General features: G+C 39.7%; 1 protein-coding gene across 3 annotated transcripts in view; it reads right to left on the bottom strand.

The window, feature by feature from the left end:
• The window catches only part of GRM8 (glutamate metabotropic receptor 8), a gene marked incomplete at both ends in the record, with an annotated part of 756,700 nt that overhangs the window by 455,416 nt on the left and 279,657 nt on the right, over positions 1-21,627 (bottom strand). The window lies entirely within an intron of this gene.

Genomic DNA, 21,627 nt, shown 5'->3' on the forward strand with positions numbered 1-21,627 from the left:
AAAAAAAAAAGAAGAAAAAGAAAATGATATATAAACAACAAAGATCTACTATATAGCACAGGGAACTATATTCAATATTTTGTAATAACCTATAATGGAAAAGAATCTGAAAACTGTATATATATATATATATATATATATATATGAATATATCTTCACATATATATATATATATGAATCACTGTGCTATACACCTGAAACTAGCACAACATTGTAAATCAACTATATTTCAATTTTTAAAAAAGACCAAAAGAAAAGAAAATGGTAACTATGTGAGGTGATGATATATTAATTAACTTGATTGTGGTAATTATTTTGCAATGTATATGTATTTCAAAACATCAAGTTGTACACCTTAAATATATAGAATTTTTATTTTTAATTTTATATTTAATTTTTATTTGTCAATTATCCCTCAATGAAGCTGGAAAAATAAAAAGTAAAATAAAATAAAATAAGGGGATTTGTTTTTAAATCCCTTAAACTCAAATCCCACTTTTAGAGCTCAATTTCTTTGACTAAGAAAATATGTATTTCTCAAACTAGAAAACTTTGACTCCCTGGAGGTTTGGAGCCAAGTGCCTAAAGGTGGTTGTGCGGAGCCATGTGCCTAAAGGTTTTGCAAAGCCACAGATAAACATGGCTTATTTTCCTGCAAGTTAAGTTTTACTTGAAGAGTTGAGGCAGAGGGAGGCAAATGTTTTAACCCTCAATTTAAATCATTTGTTTATTTAAAAGAATGGATCAATTGTGCTGCAGAATCCAAGATTTGCACTCATTTTAAAAACATGGCATGGACATATATACACTACCAAATTAAAATAGATAGCTAGTGGGAAGCAGCTGCATAGCACAGGGAGATCAGCTCAGTGCTTTGTGACCACCTAGATGGGTGGGATAGGGAGGGTGGGAGGGAGATGCAAGAGGGAGGGGATATGGGAACATATGTATATGTATAGCTGATTCACTTTGTTATACAGCAGAAACTAACACACCATGGTAAAGCAATTATGCTCCAATAAAGATGTTAAAAAAAAACAAACAGGAAACTGCAAAGAAGCATCATGCTTGTAGTAGATCATTTTAAGCTCCTGAGGAGTTTGTACTGAAGAGGGAGATGTCACTGAGAATGATTCAGAACGAAGAGCACATAAAGGCAAAGTTCACAATTTGGTTGAGACCAAGACCTGCTCAGGAGCAAGGGGGTCTGGGAAAACCAGACATACCCAAACCAGAAAGTCTCAACACCCAAAGAGGAAAGCAGCAACTACAACTGACAAGACCCTAGCAAAGTAAATCATCAGGCCAAGGAGATGCTGTGTGGGAACGGAGAGGAGAAAAACTTCAAGGTTGGGTTGAACAAGGGCCAGACTATCAGAACTGCAGCTACTTGTTGACTCAGCGAATGGAAAGGGAAGCAAAGACACACACATGTACACTCATATGAACCCAGAAATTAATGTTGATAACTGTGTGTGTAGGGGAAGAAAACAGAGTTCAACAAGCATAAAGAGGGAACGGCTCACAGGTGCCCAGATGAACCTACCATATCCGAAAACAGCACGTGTGTAACCTCCAAACCGTATTTCCCAGCATCCTAACTTTTCCAGGTACAATGACTCTTCTGTATTTTCCTTTTCCTCTCACCTTAAATAAACCTCGTTCCCTAATATAAACTTGGGAAGCAGTTTTGCCTACAAGCTCAGTGCTATCAGAGGCAATAGACAATCAGACTGAGCTGAGGCAATGACACTCAGCTTGTTATTTTTACATCTTCATAAAACAGAATACAAGCGTGCTTGCTTTCATGCATCTAGGACTCCTAACAAGCCTGAATGACTCCATCTGGGCTGGCAACATTGTCAGTATTAAGAAAAGATGAAAATCACCTAAACCATGCTGCTTGCAATCAGTTACGAATAGACCTTTTTAGACACACGCATAAGTTCCCTTGATGGAATTACGATGTGATTGGCTGAAAGGAACTCAACAAATGACGGATATTTGAACTTCAAACAGTTGATCATTTGTCCTATGTTTTTTTTCCCTTAAAACTCAATTCACATTGTATTTGTAAGAACACAGGAAGAGAGCTAAATGATCAAAAAGAGCAGGAGGATGTTTTTCGTTCCTAGCATTTCCGTGGTGGATAGACTCCTTGTGAAGGAGCAAGTTTCTAAGAAAATGCCAGAAGTCGCATCACATTTAGCCTCATTCTGTTATTAGTCAGCAGGGTTGTGGTCAGGGACTCTCTGACTTCCCAGTATCCATTCATCCCTCTTCCTTCACGGGGATTGTAGAATCCCCTGAATTTTATTTAGAGAGATCTCATTCCGATTCCTCTTAGACCCAGATTTCCAACTTGTCTCCCATTTCTACATACCCCAGAGGCAGGCGTTTAAAACAAACAAACAAAAATCTAGGTTCACCTCACGTAAAGAAGGAGAGATTTAATCCTGGCCAGTGGCACCAAAACAGGGACTTAAAGTAAGTTTCCTTTTATATAGTTGATAGCATTATATTATATATTGAAATTTGCTAAGAGAGTAGAACTTAGAAGTTCTCACAAAAAAATAAAGAGAGAGAGAGAGAAATATGTGAGGTGATGGATATGTTAATTAACTAGATGGGAGGAATCCTTTCACAGTGTAAACGCATATCAAATTACCATGATGTGCACTATCTTACAATTTTATATGTCATTTATACTGCAATAAAGCTAAAACAATTTTTAAGTATATTTCATTTTATACATGGCATGGGTATGTATTCAAGGGAGCAGAAAACTTAACAAAAAAAAAATCCAGAAAAGAAAAATAGTTGCTGCCCCACTAGAGACCATTACCCCACCTTCCCTGTTCCCAGTATCCTTTGCATCTGGGTGTGGCTACAGAAGTTTGTTTTGGGCCAGTGAGGTGTCACTGGGAAGCATGGGTGTAACTTCTGGTTCAGTTTCCATAAGGACATTATTTACCCTCCACTCTGTCTCCCACTCTCCTACCTCCCGCAGTCTGGAATGTGGACGAGACGGTGTCCCAGCTTCAGTGCTAAGCTGAGGACAGCACCTCAGGACCAGGCAGAGTAACAAAAAGAAGGAACCTGGTCTCCAATTGATGTTTTAGAGCAGAAGTGTTGACCCATCCTGGACTACCTGCCTACGTGGAGACCATCAGATGAAAAAGAAATAAACTCCTATCTTGTGTAAGCCAGTATATTTTGGGTCTCTTTGTTATAGCAGCTTAGTTTGTCCTAGTATAGAGTTGCTACCTAGATGCTGGGTCAGTACATACCAAAACTGAAAATACCTGGCAGTGGCTTAGTGACCAGGTGGCAGGTGGTAAGAACACAGATATTGCAGGCTGCAAAGCTCATGACCCCTGCTAGTAAAACCAACTGCTTCTCCTCTCCAAGTAGCAGAAGATAAGATAGTCACTCAGAGCCTACTTCAAGAACTTCCTATAGACATTGTCCCAAGCCACACAATGGGAGCCAGCCCTGCTGTAAAGATTCAGATGACAAAGGTGTACCTTCTCCATACAAGCCCATGGCTCCAGAGGACATCAAGGTAGAAGCCCTTAAACTGAGAGAGAGAGCTAGGAGTGGGCTGCGCACTGCAGCCAGTAAGTAAAAAGCTAGAATCTGCAAGCTTAAGAACTATAGCCAAAGGTTACTTTCATATGGAACAGACTGGAAGCAAACAGACTGGAATTTTGTAGGAAATTGCATTGTCAAAGAAAACAAAAGGCTAGCTGACAAAGCCAGTGATCGTTCAATCACTAAAGCAAATCTCAGGTCCCCAAACCTGCACCAGTAGAAAGCAGGCTGTCAAATGAGAGCAGCTCCCAAGGAGGGACACTCTTCAATACTCACCACAGATGTGGCCACAAAAGACAGGGGCCACCAAGAACAGTGGCAAAAAGTCACTCCCAGAGGGCAAATCTGGATGGCCAAGAAGGCCTACCAAGGATGGCCAAGCATTTCCTGCCCAGCAAAATTTGCTAACTGCTGCTAATAAGACTCAGTTGGATGCTTTCCATTCTCCCACTTTCCAACTGGGGTTATTGTAGCAGATAACTCATGTTTTAGTGCAGAGGTCACTGGAACCACATCTGACCTGATAGAAGCTGAACCCCTCCCAGGGATCCTGGGCTCTCAGATGGGTGCAGTAATTTGGTTTGTCTCCTTTGGGAAGCAAGTAAGCATTTCCTCCACAAGGGAGGAAGGGTGAGAAGGGATACTGGATGCTAGAGGAACAAACTGTGACGGAGTTTGTTAATTACCTCCCGTGTCTGTTCTCCTCGTGTCCTTTTAGGTCAAGAGAGCTGTGAACTCCCCCAGCCCAAGCCTACACTCCACAGCCCTTCCACAGCCCTTCTTGTAGCTGACTAGGCATGGATACATGACTAGATTTTGGCCAATGGGACATAGATTTTGACGAATGGAGTACATGCTTATAAGGGGAATTGCCTGTCCTCAACTTATTGTCTCTTCCCCCTTCCTGTGAGTTAGAATGCAGATGTGAAGGCATGTGCCACCACTGAGCACACAGATGGAAACAAAGTCATAGGGGATGCAGAACAACAAGATAGAGAGAACCTGGGTCTCTGGGTGACCTCCTGGAGTCAAGCCTGCTACTCTCCTTGAACTGCCTTCCTAAACAATGTCTGTGTTGCATGAGGCACTATATTTTGCAGTCTCTTTTTTTTTTTTTTTTTTTCTCGTGGTACGCGGGCCTCTCACTGTTGTGGCCTCTCCCGTTGTGGAGCACAGGCTCCGGACACGCAGGCTCAGTGGCCATGGTGCACGGGCCCAGCCGCTCCACGGCATGTGGGATCTTCCCGGACTGGGGCACGAACCTGTGTCCCCTGCATCGGCAGGCGGACTCTCAACCACTGCGCCACCAGGGAAGCCCTGCAGTCTCATTTTTATAGCAACAAAGCCTGACCCTAAAATTAATACAGAAGAAAACTAGAAATAAAAGTGCTTTGAGGACAAAGTATACATTGTATATCCAGAGACATGAGCTAAAAGTGAGGAAATGGAAACTCTGTCACTTTAAAAAGAGGTCATAAGATGAAGTAATGAGTGCACTGAAACCCAGTAGCCCTCATCAAAGTTCAGCTAAGAAAATTCATGTGAATAGGTGAAACCACATTCAGTCTGAAAACACTCTATCTTTTAAAAAAAATTGTAAAGTTAAGTCATTTATCTTTTATTTCAGTAGTTTAGAGGTAATACTAGGTCACTTGATCTATTCAAGAAGAATTCCCATAAAGAAAGGGCAACTCACTTGAAAAATGAATGGTTACATGCCCAAATATTTAGTACCAAATATGAGAAAAGTAATCACATAGTATAGAGGAAGTAAATGTAAGTGGTTAAGAGCTCTGATCCTGAAGACAAATGAATGGGTTATGCATCCTAACTCCCCAATTCCTAGCTGTCTGACCTTGAACTCTTACCTAGACTGTCTAAGTCTCAGTTGCCCTTGTTTCAATTTCCTGTGGATTAAATGAGACAATGCACAAAGCACTCGGAGCAATACCCAGTTCATAGTAAGATTTCAATGAACCTTTCACCATCTCAAATTATTACCACCTGATTGTAAAAAGGTCACTATTAGAAGCCAGGCGTCTTAACCTTCTGTCTTCTATGAGACTGAATTCTTTCTCAGGTCGGCAAGTCACAAAATGTTTAATGCCTTGGGTTTTAAGGAAAGGTGGCAACTCAGTCAGGGAATTTATTTATATACCAGTGTGTTCATACCTTAGCATGAAATGAATGATTAACGTAATAAAATAAATATACTGATGAAAAATCAGATTCACAGATTTTGTTAAAAACAACTTCTAGATTTAAGAACTCCCATTTTGGGGAGGGATAAATTGGAAGATTGGGATTGACATATACACACTGCTATATATAAAAAAGATAACTAATATAAGGACCTACTGTATAGATTAGGGAACTCTACTCAATACTCTGTAATGGCCTATATGGGAAAAGAATCTAAAAAAGAGTGGATATGTGTATATGTATAACTGATTCACTTTGTGTACACCTGAAACTAACACAACATTGTAAATTAACTATATTTCAATAAAAATTTAAATAAATAAATAAGTAAAAACAACAACAAAAGAACTCCCATTTCCCTATGCTATGCTTACCTAAATAAGGAACACTAGGTCTCTGAATAATTATTTCCTAATTGTGTGATATTGGGCAAGTCCCCAGACATCTTTGAGACTAGGTTTCCTCATCTGTAACATGGAGACAATATCTAGCTCATTGATTGCTATGAGTATTAAATGAGATAATGCACACAAGATGCTGACTACAATGTCTAGCATACAGAAAGCATTCAGATAACAGACAATGAAAACTTTCTTTGGTATAGTTACCATTATACAAAATAGTAAAATGCTGTCCACATAAGACAATAACACCCTCACATGAGTTTGAGACCCACTGGTTGTCAGGCACATGCTTTGTGCTATTTTCCTCATCACACTAACGTGTCCCACTGGCCACTCAAGCATGTTCTCTCTCAATTTACATCGATACCAAAACATTATTTTTGCAAGGCTGTTGTCTGGGGATGAGATGCACTAGTGAAACATACATTCTCCCCTCTGTCAAGCTAAATGCTTCACAAGAGATTGTATTCTCGATGTGGTTTCTTATTAGTGCCACATTCTATCCAACTAAGCTGACCATGCCAGGCTTGGCTAAGCAATAATTACAGCAGTGTGTGTCACCCAGCACCCTCCAAGACTTAATGATTTCACAAAACTAAAATTAAGTTTTAGTTAGAAAACTAAAATTTAGAAAATGCCCTCTTACCCTTCAGGGAGCTGATTAGGACAATTAGTGTCATCAGCTAACTCAATATCTGGGGTGCAGCAGGGCCATTTCTCTTTCACCCATAACATGTAGATAAGACTGAAACTAAAAAAAACATGCTTGAAACTGAAGGGAAAATAAGACTTTTCTTTTCTGGATTAAAATAGAACCTTTTCTCCTCCACCTCAGATTCCAATTCATCATCCCATTTCTATCAGGGCAGAAGATATGTAGCATCGCTTCCTTTAAGCCATTGTTTCATCTTTATTTTTAAAACAATCAATTTTGCCCAGGCTAACATGTTTATAGTGTTTCCTCCTGCAGTTTTCTGATTATAGTCACCACCCTAGTCTGACCCAGTTTTCTAAGCTGATTTTTCTCAGCTGCGGAGGTGCTTGCTGAGTGGCTTCACAGTTCATCTGCTTCCATCCCTTTACGCCATAGTCCCTGGAACCTTCTTGGCTGCATCTGGTGGGCACTTCTGGGCACTTCATGAAATGGTCACTACCGCTGCCCTTCTGCACATAGGCCCTAGGGGAGTATGTAGGCCCAGGCCACACTGCTTAATGGTGGCAAACCTAAGACCAGAATCCATGGTCTTTGTTGTCACCATGCAGACAAGAGCCCTTGAACCTCCACAAATCAAAAAAGAGATTTAAAAAGAACTCCAACTGAAGTAGTCTACTGGGTGGCCTCATGTAGGCACAGTCTTAATCCGGGACTCCTGGCTATGCCATAATATCTCCTTGTGAAGTCTGGCTGTTTTTTATGATTGTCGTTATTTGGGTCCATTATTTTTTTGTCCTTTCTCTTCCTTTGACAATGTTTTTGACTTTGTCCAGTTGGATTGTTTGCTGCTTGGCTGGTTGTCCCAGCTAAGAGCGCAGCCTAGAGCCAGTGCCCACTGTGTAATCATTGCAGATTACATGACTGAATAGGGGGTTTTGTATATCATTATTTGCTTGCTTGGCCAGTTTTCAGGCTATTTGTTTGCATCCACCTTGAAACAAAGGCAATGATAATGAGGCTCAGAGTTTTACACATTTTAGTTCATTATCTCCACAGCAGGATTTACATAGGAATGTGATCCATGTTCAAATTCTACCCATCTATCCAAACCCAGTCCATTTATCCCTCCTGCACAGAGCCTTCCCTCACCCCCTCACTCCTGTTTCCTTCTCTGGATAACCACAGCACTTCTCTTTATATCTCCCATGACAGTTATTTCCAACCACGTATTAAAATGGTTCACGTAATTTGTTGTCTCCCCTACTCATTCACAAGATCTTTGCCAACAGTCTGCGTGCCTGCTTCACCCATGGAGCCTGCACTACCCAGGACCCTGCACTACCTTTGCCATGTGCTCCGGAAACACTGAGCCAAAGAACACACAGCATAGCCAGTGGGTCTCTTCAACCTGAGCAGAAGCAATTCTAATTCTTTACCTTCTGGAACCGGATCTTGCTATAACCAAAGCAAGCAAATTAGAACCCTTCCTAAGAATCGAATCTGTACTATAGCAGGACACGTTCACATAATTTTTTAAATATTAATTTTACGTCCAGAAAAATAGCAAACAAGATAACATTCAAATACATCAGTGATGGCAAAAACTATAAACTCTAAAGTTTGTTAGATTTACAAATCATCACTATTAAATACAAAAATTGGATCTACCTAGAAACATTTCTTTTGAAAAAAAAATCTGTTGTCAAGTTCCTCCAATTTTATATCAAATAGGGTATAAAGAGTTTCTTCTAAAAATGTAGGTTAAATGAAAACTTTCCTTTTCTTTAAAAGTTTAAATGTGATTTATAATTAAAATGCACTTTGGCATATCTTTCTGCAATACTTCTCCTCATCTGGGTTGGAGTAAAAATTTGACAGAATTAGTAAAGCCTGTTGAACTCACAAGTTGTTTTCTAGGTAGTGAAATTGAGGAGGTAATTCCTCTAAACTTGGGGAAAAAAATGTTAAGTTAGAAAACTGCTTTCTGAATGGTTTGATTATGTAAGCAAACAAACCTCCAAACATCCACATTCCCAACTAAAGAGAACAGCAATGGAAGCCTTTGTTACTATATTGAGAATGTGTCTATTTTTCAAAACCCAAAATCTCCTGGTAATGAAATAGTCACCATGTGGTCAAGACAACCACCCTGAAGGCCCCTATGCTATTATTTTTTTCATTCCACATGTCTTTTGTCCTTCCTTCCTTCCTTATATCATTTCCCCATTTCAGACCGCAAAAGTCGCTTGAGGGCTGAGACCATATTGCCAATAGTTCACTCTAATTGGAAGCAGTAGGTGCTTAAGCACTCATTACCTGATGGGGAACATCCCAATAACAAGCTCAGTATGTAGGTCAGTGCTAATAAGGCCAAGGTCCTGGACCTGACGTGAGTGGACGTTTGCTTTGCTCCATAACAATAAGCCAAATGCCTTGGTCGGTGCTGTTGCTCACCCAGTGTGTTTGGGGGAAGAAAGTGTGGACCATATGAGGAGTATGTGAACGAATGTTCTAGTTCAAGTCCCCAACACGACCAGGGCTGGGGAGGTACAATCAAACATTGTGAAACCCAGAAGGATCTGGTTGTGGTCAAGGTCAGAAGCAGGCACAGTGGTTCTCACCTCTGTTTCTTTCTCTTAACACACCTAAGTGGGAGCCACACTTCCATCAGGAACACAGACTCATCAGCACTCATCATCAAACAGAGAGTACACTCATTGGGCAAGTGAAGAGGGCTATCTCCATCATTTGTGGGGCACATATTTTGAAAAAAAGGACCCTGGTTGATAAAGAAACCCAGCATTGAATTGAAATTCAGTCAAGTGGAGCAGTGCATACCAATCCCTTCAGGATCTGGTTAAAATACAGTTTCTGATTCTGTAGGTCTGGGGTGGGACCTGAGATTCCACATCTGTAAATAAGCTGGCAAGTGGTGCCAAGCTGAAGGGTCCTTGGACCTCATTTTAAGTAGCAGGATTTGAGAGTTTTTCAGATTGGCACATGTATAGGAATCCCGGACCTCAGGAGTCCAGACAGCCAGGAAAAGTTTTAAGAAACTGACAAATTCTAGTGGTCAGGGTCACCAAGTTTTCAGGAATCCAAAGATCAGACCACTTGCAATCACTCAGAAGAGTAAGAATTAAGTCTCAGTGAGTGTTAAGGGCTCTGAGTCAGGTGCTCCCCAGTCTCTGCTATCCAGAGTGGGTAGCCAGGGACTGTGGGACACAGGACAGGGGCCTGATCTTGAGGGCATTGGCAGAGAGCAGTTGCTGCAGCTGATGCTAAAGAGACAGGTGCGGAGGAACTCAGAGGAGGCTAGAAGCTGATGGGAGGCAAGGAATTTAAAAGACGTTCAAATCTCAGATAGCCGCTGTAAGGCTAAGATCAGAATTGTGCAGCTATTGGCCAAAGGTTGGCACAAGGCTTAAACAGATCATTATACACAAAAGTTGGAGGATGTCTGGGGCCTCGTGGGCAGTCTTCTCCACCTCAAATACATTAAATCATGGTGCCAGAGTCCATTTGTGTGGAACAGGATGGCATATCTCTTTGGCTAACCCAAGGTGAAACCCTATCCATTTTTCCCTCTCTAGTTGAGGTCTCCTATGTAAAATGTGGTAAAGTAGCTGAAATTAGGCTTATAGAGTCATGTTCACAGAAGTGCTACAAATGAAGGTGAGTCAGCCATGAGTTCAATGGAGCATAAATAGACAAATTTAATACATTCATATATGGATTGATTTAGGCATTTGTCAAATATTTGCCGAAAGAGCTTTTCCCTCGTCTAAGGAAGGCATAGCCCTAATATTTTTCTTTGTAAAAGACTCATTTTACTGGTGAGTTTGACAAAAGTTAAATACTAAATGCTTAATCTGAAAATGTGCATTAATATCTTCTGTATCTTCCCAGATAACTCAGCTGATCCCCTTCCTGGTCTAAATACTATTAGCATGCAAATAAAACCGAGATCCTTGGGTTAGCTTTTGTACCCAAGAGACACTAATAGTCCTCATCAGGATCATGAATGTAACCGTGGAGCCTTTCCAGCAACACGACAGAGAAAGCTGATACAGACCTTCTTCAAACTACGAACCCATGGAAAGTTGGAGCAAATATAACTGAAATAACTATTATAATGTAATCTGAACTTGAAGGAAAGATAGAAGATTCTCAGGAGTCATAAGCAAACAGGGAAGTCAAAGTTGGGATGTAAGCAGGAACTGGGGCTGTGGTATCCCAAAGGGGTATTATGAGAATATGGGCTCTGAAGGCCAGGCGTTGGATCTTGGCTCAGTGGAGAACCAGAGCTGAACACCTGGCCCACTGGGGCTGCCCAGGCCTTGAAGAGAGGACAGGAAAATCCCTACCCCTGTCCAGAGAGCCTGAAGCAAAGCCTAAGCTCTATCCTAAATAGACTTAAATGATTAAAGCTGTTAAACTAGTAATAAAAAAAAATTTAGAAGTGATATTTGCCATTACTCATCTTAAATTCAAACTGTTCCAGGAAATAGAAAAAAAAATTAGCCAAACTTTTTCTGACCTTGCTACCCATAGGATAACTAAACAAAGCTAAAAGACAAACTACAGACTGAAAGAAGTGAATGTACATAAAATACAGAGTTAGTACCAAGAATATATAAAGGATTTATAACAATCAGTAAGAGAAAGTCAAACAATCTCATGGAAAAATGAACAAAAGATACATATAGCTATTTCACCAAAAAGAAGACCCCAAATTCCAATAAGCATATGAGAAGTTGCTCAATTCAATAATCATCAGAAAAAGGCAAAATGACTAACGACATGATGTTATTTCATATCTATCAAGATAGTATATGTATACATTATGCATACATACATATAGGCCTGGGAACATAGAGAACTTTCGGTAGTGTTAACCTTGGGGAGAAAGTAGGATAGAAGAAAAATGTCAAGAGGGGATTTTTCCCTCTACCTAATTCTGTATTGTTTTCATATTTATGAACATGTGCGCACATGTTGTAATATATTGATTGCACTGAGGCCCCGGTTAATGATCTTTCTCTATCTACAGCCTTCACCCTGTAACTTCATAGTCTTCTTCCATCTGACTCTGGCAGGCCTTGTGACTTGCTTTGGCCTATAGAATACAAATGAAATAATGGTGTGCCAAGTACACATTAGGTTTCAAGAGGCTGGCAGGCTTCTCCTTGGTCCCTGTCTTCCAATTCACTGACGTATGCTAAAAAGCAGTGGGTGAAAGTTGAAGAGAAACAGGATTTGCATCATCTCAAAGCATTTCCTCCACGATATTTGTTAACAGCAAGGGAAAAGACAGTAACTGTCAAGTGAAGAAATCCAGCAGAAACCGTCTTAACCAAGTGACCAAGGTCAACATTACCAATAATGAAACATTTTGACATCATGAATCCCATGATATGATGCATTAAGAAGAACACAACATAATTTCTGTGGAATTCTTTCTAAAAATAGTTACCTCAATCCAATCATGAGAAAAGACCAGACACACCCAACTTGAGGGACATTTGGCAAAATAACTGCCCTATACTCTTCAAAAATGGCAAAGCCATAATGGTTAAGGAAGAAGAACTGTTATAGATTTCAGGAGGCTAAGGAGAAATAACAACAAAATGCAATGTGGGATCCTGAACAGAATCCCAGAAAAAAACAACAAGACATTAATGAAAAAAACCAGTGACATTCGAATAAGGACTTTAGTTTAGTTATTGGTATGATACCAACGTTAATTGCTTGGTTCTACTCATTGCATTACTGTTCAGTAAGATTTTAACACTGGGGGAGGCTAGGGCAGGGATATATGGAAACTCTCTGTACTAGTTTTGCAAATTTTCTCTACATCTGAAATCAGTTCAAAATCAAAAGTGAAAAGAAAAGGTATTGTCTTTACTCCAACAGAATTGAAAATGCTTTTGAAGAAGTAAATCTCTTTCGAGGGTTAAGACCAAATTTGGCGGCGTGAGGGGGGGCACTCTAACATGAAAATAATTTGGTTAAAAATTCCCACCTTTGGAGAGTTATAACTTAAGAATCGGTATCAACAATTCTGTCCCTTGTATTCAACACACTTAGGAGTTTTTATTCTTCAACTAGAATCCATCTTAATTTTCCAGTTGCAGCAGAGGCATCTTTCTTTTTCCCACAGAAGGGACCTCAGAAAGCTTTTTGTCATCTCTTAGCTGTTTACAACTCCAACTGTGAAAAGCCTCTAGTACATTTGAATTTCAGCCTAAAAGAACCCCATGGCTAAGATGGACAACTCAAGCAGTTTATTTCACTTCTGTCTGCTGAGGTGTTGTATTTATTTTCTTTCCCACATCATGAAAAGAGCCAGGTTATTTTTTTTTTCTTTTTTCTACTCCTCTATCCCATTCTCCCCTATTTAACAGTGTCTGTCAGCAGAAGAGCTATCAAGAGGCAGCTATGCAAATTAATCAGTCAGGGCCTCAGCACCCAGGAACTGTTTGTTACAACAGCAAAGGGCATGAAGCATGTATAATGAAGCCTCCAAGCAACAGACTAATTAATACCTCTCTCTTCTTTGAAGAAAATGACCCAATATTGAACTCCAGCGAAATATACAGCATCTTAATTTACTATCTGCTAAAAGGATGACTACTTTATAAAATGCATTCCTGTTTATTCATTCTCTGATAACAATAGTAGTCATTCAAATAGGACCCCCTGGCCAAGGTCTCAAAAGAAACACTGCTAGGACAAGTAGCTATTTAATACGTGCCATCGTACTCACGCCTCTTGTTTCTACCAAAGGAGACGCCATAGGGAAAGGATGGTGTCGCGGGCACACAGGAGCGGTCAGGAACTTTTACTTGTTCCTTCCTCCTTCCCAGCCTCCACTTCTCCTCATGTTGTTATTGGTAGAGTGTTTGCAAAGATTTGCTTTCCAGACCACAATTCAGAAAATAGGCAGGAGATAAAGACCCTCAGAAATAACAGGGGAAATCTCACCTGGTGGTCAAATGGAAAACTGCTGAGGAATTAATCCAGCAGCAGCATGGCAAAGCCCTAAGCCTCGCTTTGTTGCCAGTCATGGGAACATGAAAATCTTAAGATTTCTGAGCCTGGGCTTCCACGGTGGCGCAGTGGCTGAGAGTCCGTCTGCCGATGCAGGGGACACGGGTTCGTGCCCCGGTCCGGGAGGATCCCACCTGCCACGGAGCGGCTGGGCCCGTGAGCCATGGCCGCTGAGCCTGCGCGTCCGGAGCCTGTGCTCCGCAACGGGAGAGGCCACGACAGTGAGAGGCCCGCGTATTGCAAAAAAAAAAAAAAAAAAAGATTTCTGAGCCTTTCTTCATCTCTTCATCTGTGTACTGGAAGTAGATGACCTCCGGTGAAATTTCTGGCTAAAAATGATTCTGCCAGTAGTCAAGTGTTCTTAGTGTTGCCAGATCTAACAAATAAAAATACAAGATGTCCACAACCCATACAATATTTGGGACATACCTTAAAAATCATTTGTTGTTTAGTTGGAATCCAAATTTAACTGAGTGTCCTGTATTTTGTCCAGCATCTCACCTCCCTCTTCTGAGAAACGAATAAATAATGCTACCATTTAACTTCCAGGTTTAGATTTTTCTATAAATCCACCACTTCCTCACTGTGGGGCTCAGGCAATTTATTTAATGTCTGCATTTCCCCATCTGTAAAACGGGATAATAAAAATAATAACTTCCTTCTCGGGTTGTTGTAAATCCAATAATCTGCCCACTGCTTGGCACAGTAATGCTCGCTCTAATTATTGTAGTTACCTTATTATTACTGTTTGCGCTGAATACAACATCGTTGGGAGAGCAAACAGGTCAATAAGTTTAGATTTCATCCGAAAGGTAGAAAATGTCTTTGCTAAGCAAGGTAGAGGGAGAAGAAGAGTCTGTGAATAAACTGAGAATCACTAAATTATGTTGTAAGATTTTCCTGTAATCCCTTAATATTAATTACTGTCAAGCTTCAGAATGAGGAATGCTTACTGAATTTTCTTGCAATGTTTTATACATTTCATTTTTCACTTCAATTCAGAATAAAGGCCGAAGAATTGGAGTGAAACAACTGAGATAAACCCAAACAAAAATGAGGAAAATGTGTATATGTAAATTAAGAACACACTTATTACAAGCCCTTCAAAAAAAGAATTGGCAGTGACCTCTACTAAAATATTTCTGTGTAGAGGCTGGTTGACAATCCCTTTCCAAGATTACCTATGCCTGGATAACAGCCAATATTTAAGCCTTTCTCTTGGAAGTGCCTATCTGCCTCTTCCACCTTCATTTCCTTAAGAAGTCTCCTAAGAACCCATCAACACCAATACAAAGGTTGGAAAATAACTTTTTCCTCTTGGCTGGATGCAAAAAAGCAGAAAGGTTCTCAATGAAAACTGTTTGTTTGAATCACTATCAACTCATTCTTTCTGCTGACTAGAGGGGTAAAAAATATATAAATAAAAGTGGTTCTCAGTCTCCAGTTACACCAGCAGCTTCCAAAGAGCATTTCCTCTTTCCCAAGAGCCAGGATCAACATAAATGATTCATTTTCTTTATAACTAGTATTCATAGGTATTTGAGGGTGTTCCACAGACTCAGATGAGTCCTTTTTCTTTGTCTAGCCTCAAGAGATTAATTATTCCTGTCAATTCAAGTCTGTCTTCCTGTTAACAAATCCCATTGGGGTTCTCTCCCTACTTAATCAGATAAACTCCAGATTCAAACATTTTAAGGAAATTTTTTTTCTGCATTACATTGCCACTACCTCTAAAGAATATATAGATCTCTGTAACATTTTCCTTTTCTCCCCCTAATTTCCTTAATAAGAGACCAGTCTGACAACTTTGTCAATTTCATAAGCACACACTGATATCTTTTGTGGAGGATTTTCTCAATGATTATAAGGGCTCTCTTCTAGTCATCCCATTTCCATTTTCAACAGCAATTTTAAAAATGAACTTGAGACAGTCAAGTTGAGAGCTGAGTACATTAAAAAGCAGCCTTTGCACATGTATGTGTGACTTCTCAGCACAGAGGGCCACACTCAGTCGATTTGAGGATATTATCAATTACCTAAAAATAAATGGCACTTTAAAGCAATGGGAACAAAGATGTGCACGTGAAAATATTTTATAAAATCTAAGTTCATCACTATAAAATTAGGGCTTTATTAGCATTATTTTGAGAAGAAATGGGAGAAAGATATAAATACCTCTGAGGTTTGAAAGTTTCCAAAGAGGAAATACGATGAAGGAAACAATATATTGTGGAGTTAGAAGGACCCCACTCTATTACTTACTATTATTTTATAGTCTGAGCCTCCATTTCATCTATAAAAGACAAATAACCATGCCTAACTCAGTTTGTTGTTTGATTAAGCATAATAGTGTATACAAGACCACCAAGCACAGTGTCTGACACTTAGTAGAAGTTCAACAAATGCTAATTCCCATCATGCTCTCTTCAGCATTCCCTTTTGAAATGACAATGTAACTGAAGAGGCCACAAATTGATTTCTTTATTACTTCCTAACATTTTCTTTATTAGCCTGGCAGGAACATGAACAGGGAAAAACAAGAAGCACATGGTAAGAAGGGGTCAATAACTTGTGATGAGGAGAGAGGAATCTTCTTGTCAGAATTCACCATAGAACACACGAGGAGCAAAGTTTGTTCTTAGGCCTAATTAAACTTGCAAAGTTTATCTTTTCTTCTCTCTCATAATGGAATTCTTCACCTAAGACAGAGCCTACTATAACTGTGAAAATGAATCATGAAGATAGATCTGGAAAAAGAAAAATAATCTTAGCAATGGAGGACCTTCTAATGAATGCATGCATCTTCCTCAACCCTGGGTGACAAATTACAGAATCAGAAGCACAGAGGTGGGATCTTGTGTGAACACGTCTTAAAAGTTCCACAGATAATTCTGGTGCCTGAGGAGGTTAAACCACCACACTGGTGCAGAGGGGCCTGTGCCTGGAAGGTAAGGAAGCTCTTAATCAGAGATCTGAACAAAATTAGTAAGTACTCAAACATTAGCTGAAAAGAAGTAGAACAGCTATAATAGAAGAGTTCCTTCCACGTCCCCCAAAGGATTAGATAACCATGGGGTCTCTTCCCTTAAAGAAAAAAATCTACATACAAAGAGCCATGTCTATTGTATTAAGGGTTTTCTCCACCTGTCCCCATCCTCAACCCATGTACTGAAATAGCAAATAGTCAACACATGACCCAGTTTATTTTATTTTATTTATTTATTTTTTTTTTGCGGTACGTGGGCCCCTCACTGTTGTGGCCTCTCCTGTTGCGGAGCACAGGCTCTGGACGCGCAGGCTCAGCAGCCATGGCTCACAGGCCTAGCTGCTCCGTGGCATGTGGGATCTTCCCAGACCGGGGCACAAACCCGTGTCCCCTGCATCGGCAGGCGGACTCTCAACCACTGCGCCACCAGGGAAGCCCTGACCCAGTTTATTTCATGAGGAAGTACATTCAGTAAAGTCATCCAATGTCATCAAAACTGTGAGGGAGTGACCTGCATGGGACATACATTTAGACTCGAAGTTTACTTCATTGACTCCTTAATAAGTTTCTCAAACACAGTGAAATTTAATGTTGGCAGATGGAAGGAGAAAGCTGGAAGATGAAAGAAGAAGAGGGCAGTGAGATTGTAACATTAACCCTGGGAAAAGACTTTGAAGGAGTGAAGGCTGTTAGCTCTAATACATCAGGTTCTGGGAATCCTCAGAGCTCTAAGGGCTGGCTTGGTGTGATGTTTAATTGAGAGGAAAACGCCAGGATAAGAGGCAAGGACAGACTACAGAAGGTGGTACCAAAGGTTGGAAGAAGGAAAACTACAATTGATCAGACCAGAGATGGAAAGTCCCCGAGCTAAAGCTCTGGCAGGGGCCTGGGAGAGAGGGAAAGATGGTGTGCTTAGAGGCAAAATTTGACAAAAGTGAATTTAAAATCATTTAAAGACTAGTTTTGATTTCTTATTTGAGAGATGACAACACTGTCCTGGGATTGGGTGAAAGTCATAGAAACTTGGTCTTCGTTATATTCCAATGGAACCAATGGACATGGGACCCAAATTTTGGAGGAACGCTTTGGAAAGGGTACACTTTCTGGTGTTGAAAACTTTCTAGCAAAACGGAAAATCCTAAAGTTGACTTGCTTACAATCATTATCAGTCCATGTCTTTTTCCTCTAAAGAACTCTAAACTTCTTGTGGTCTTTGCATCTTTCATGGTGCCTAGTGAAATGCCTGGCTCAAATATCTTAAATTTAACTCGATCATAAATCATAATTTTATCAGAAGCCATCTGGTCTGAGTTCTTAAGTCATATAAAACTAGGTTGAAATCAGCTTCATCACGTAGCTGAATGACATTGAATAAATTAAATATTCTCTACACTCAGCTTCCTCATCCTTAAGATCCAATTGTTGAGAAGATTAAAAGAGATAATGTGTATAAAGCAGTTACCACAGTGACTAGCAAATTACAAGCATTTAACAAATGGTAGTGCTCATTATTTTTATTATTGAGCTCTTTATTTTTTCTTCTCACACACGCAATCCATGGTATCTGAAGCTCCACAAATATCAGTCAGCCAGAAACCCAAGTAAATCAATGAATAAGAAAAGAACACCAACCAATCTTCCAATTTTTCTATTCTGACAAGATCCTGGCAACTGGTAGTGAGGGGGAAACAAAATCTGCTGCAAAGATGCATCATCTTTGTTATCAAAACAGAGTCAGATGATGTCACGTTAGCAGAAGTCTTTACAAATGAAGACAATTCTACTAATAATACAATGCTATGCTATTCTGCCTTCTTCAAAGATTCAAGCAAAAAAATAAGTAAATGGAAAATACTCCCCCTAAAAATAATTGAGATGTCTTGGCTTTTGAAGAAATGTAGAAAACAGAAAACATAGCTTTAGTTATCAAAAAAGAGACAATATTTTATTGGAACAAGAATGAAAATTAATAAACTAATTAATAACATTATTCTGGCCCAAAGACAACACTGTTCTTAGAATGTTTGCTTACAATTGAAAATGAAATTATTTTTAGTTTGTGAAGTTATACATTAAGAGAAGATGACTAATAGGGGAGAAGTCGAGGCAATCATCCAGATATATTTTGGGCAGATGCAAGGAAATATTGGAGCCTTAGACTGAGACCTAGATATGGCTGTGTTCTAAACCTAGAAAAATTATTTGTGCATGATATTTCTCAGATATATATTTTTAAAAAGGAATTGAATTGAATTGAAATATAGGAATGGCACTGGATTATGTCACTTCCAAGCAAATAAATGTTAAAACCCAAACTATTCCTACATTGAAAATGGTGCCATTTAATTTTGTTTTTTTCCTGCTACTCTCACTTTCTGTATGCATTGAGGGATATTCCAGATCCAGCCCCCCAACAAAACTGGCTTAGCAATACTTAAAATTCAGCAAACAACATTCCCACCTCCAGGAGATACCTCCTTCATCATTATGGATGACTGACATATAAAAAATGTGATGCCTAGAACTGGAGTCAGTTCTCCTCTTGCAAATATTCACACATCAAACAATTCTCTTTCCTCATTTTCATAAAGACAGTTCTGACCATATTATCATAGCTAAAGGACAAAGTATATCGCTCTCAAAGTTCAATTGATCTTAGTTATCTAAGTCTAACTCTAAATGAAGATAACAGAAAACCTTTCTCTATGTAAAAGGGTTAAGCTTAGGGGAAAAAAGTGGAAGATGTTCTGGTTCGTTCCAAATAGGCTTTGGAGAAAGAATCGCTAAGTGTGAAACTCCTCACCTACTGTGTTTCACTGAACAAAGCCTTTTGTAAAACAAGCAAATGCAAAATTTTGAGAGGCATTTAAAGGGTTTGTCTTTTGGAAGTTAATTCCCTTTGCTTAATTTATCATTGATTCCCATTCTCTTTTCCCCTCTTATACCGTCACCACATATAAGAGAATATAACAAGATTCTAATTTGTCTAGAACTTAGCTTGAATTGTTCACAATGCAGATAATCACGGGGGCTGTAAAGTGCAGGATGTGTGCATTCATTCAGATCCTACCAACACCATGGCCTCCCTACTGTGTGCTGGGCTCTGGTTAAGCAGGTTGGTGCTGGCTCTGCCCCTGCCCCTGAACACCACACAGTGGGTGCTTTCTGACACATCACAGACTCTGCAAGCCCCAAGATAGATGCTTTGGAATATTCTGATCACAAACTATCTATCAGGAACTACATTAATAGAGTCCAGGAGCCTGAAGGAAAGCACTGTCCCCCAGCTTGTACTTCCTTGTACATGTCCTTTATGCTTGGACATCTGCTAGTCAAGCACAGCTGAGCTCTGCTTCCCCATCAGAGGAGGATCACCCAGCTCTGCTATAGCTCCTCATTCATCTGTTCTTGTTTTAAAGATTCCTCCATATCCACTGTAGAGGAATTTAACTCCCCAATGGCCCCAACTATAAATAGGGAAGCTTTCTTGCTGACACCATGTACTCCCTCTCTCCCTTCCCCAATCCTTCTCCTCTGTACCCACTCTCTCCCCCTTCCAAACTCTGTGGGCTAGAAGTAGTCATAACACAGTTCACATATAAAATACTAGTTTCCATCATAATTTTTGATCACACAAAAACTATCTGTCCTGCTCAGAATGCTTTTCAACCGTATAATAAGAAGAATAACGATATTTATAAAGACTTACCATATGCTTGGTAATGGATGTTACATTTCCTCCCCTAAATGGTCCTGCAAGGCAGGTATCAGGGTCAGGCAAATTGAGGCTTGTGTAGGTTAAGTGACTTGGCCAAGGTCAAACAGCAAGTGATGAGAGACAATAGGCAAACAGGTCTGCTCAGATGCCAAAGCCCAGCTTTCAAAATGCCCTCATGCTGCTTCATAAGGTCAAGGTGTGAGAAGCAAAGCAAAACTAAGATTACAGTACCAGGTATTTGTTGAATACAAATTTGTTTCCTTTCAAACTTATTGGAAACCAAAACAAAAAGAAGTATTTCATTTTATTCCAACGAAAGACAAACACTGTAGTATAAGTGAAAGTAGCCTAAACTTTTGATTTGTACTACTGTGAGTAGAACTTACAGTAGTTTATGTTTAAATGAATGCTGGTAATGGAATAGAATATAATGTACCTTAATTGATTTATGGACACTGTGTCTCTTAATAACTCACAGTTAGCAATTTCCAATTTTAACCAATCCCCTTCAATAAGAGCTTGCACAAAACGCTTAACGTCGTTTTCTTTGAATACCTGTGGTTACAGCAAATGTTGCCCACCACGATAACCCAATCAGCTAAGCCTACAGTAAGTGTTTTACTCCTACCGTCCACATATTTGCTGTGCCCAGTGGTTTGCCCTACACATCAAATTGTTCCTGTGTACACTTCCCACAAACTGAGCTTCATGCTCAGTATTCAAGGTGCTTATGTTGTCTAATGATTTCAACCCTACAGTCATTTCTCCATTCATGAAAACCTTAGACATATTTGACCTTGGCTTCTCTTTCAATATATCACTTTCCAACCTTTGTAAACATATGTAAATAAACACATATGTCTATACGAATAACTTATTCATCTATTCTGCATGCAAACCAAATAACTCACGCAGGGTTTGGTTTTGGTTTTGGTTTTTGTGTTAAGACCAGATAGACTCCAGTTTAAGAATATTTTTTCTTGGCCTACAGTACAATGGTAATGACAAAAATAAC

The sequence above is a fragment of the Hyperoodon ampullatus genome (assembly GCF_949752795.1).
Source record: "Hyperoodon ampullatus genome assembly, chromosome: 9".
Taxonomy (NCBI): domain Eukaryota; kingdom Metazoa; phylum Chordata; class Mammalia; order Artiodactyla; family Ziphiidae; genus Hyperoodon; species Hyperoodon ampullatus.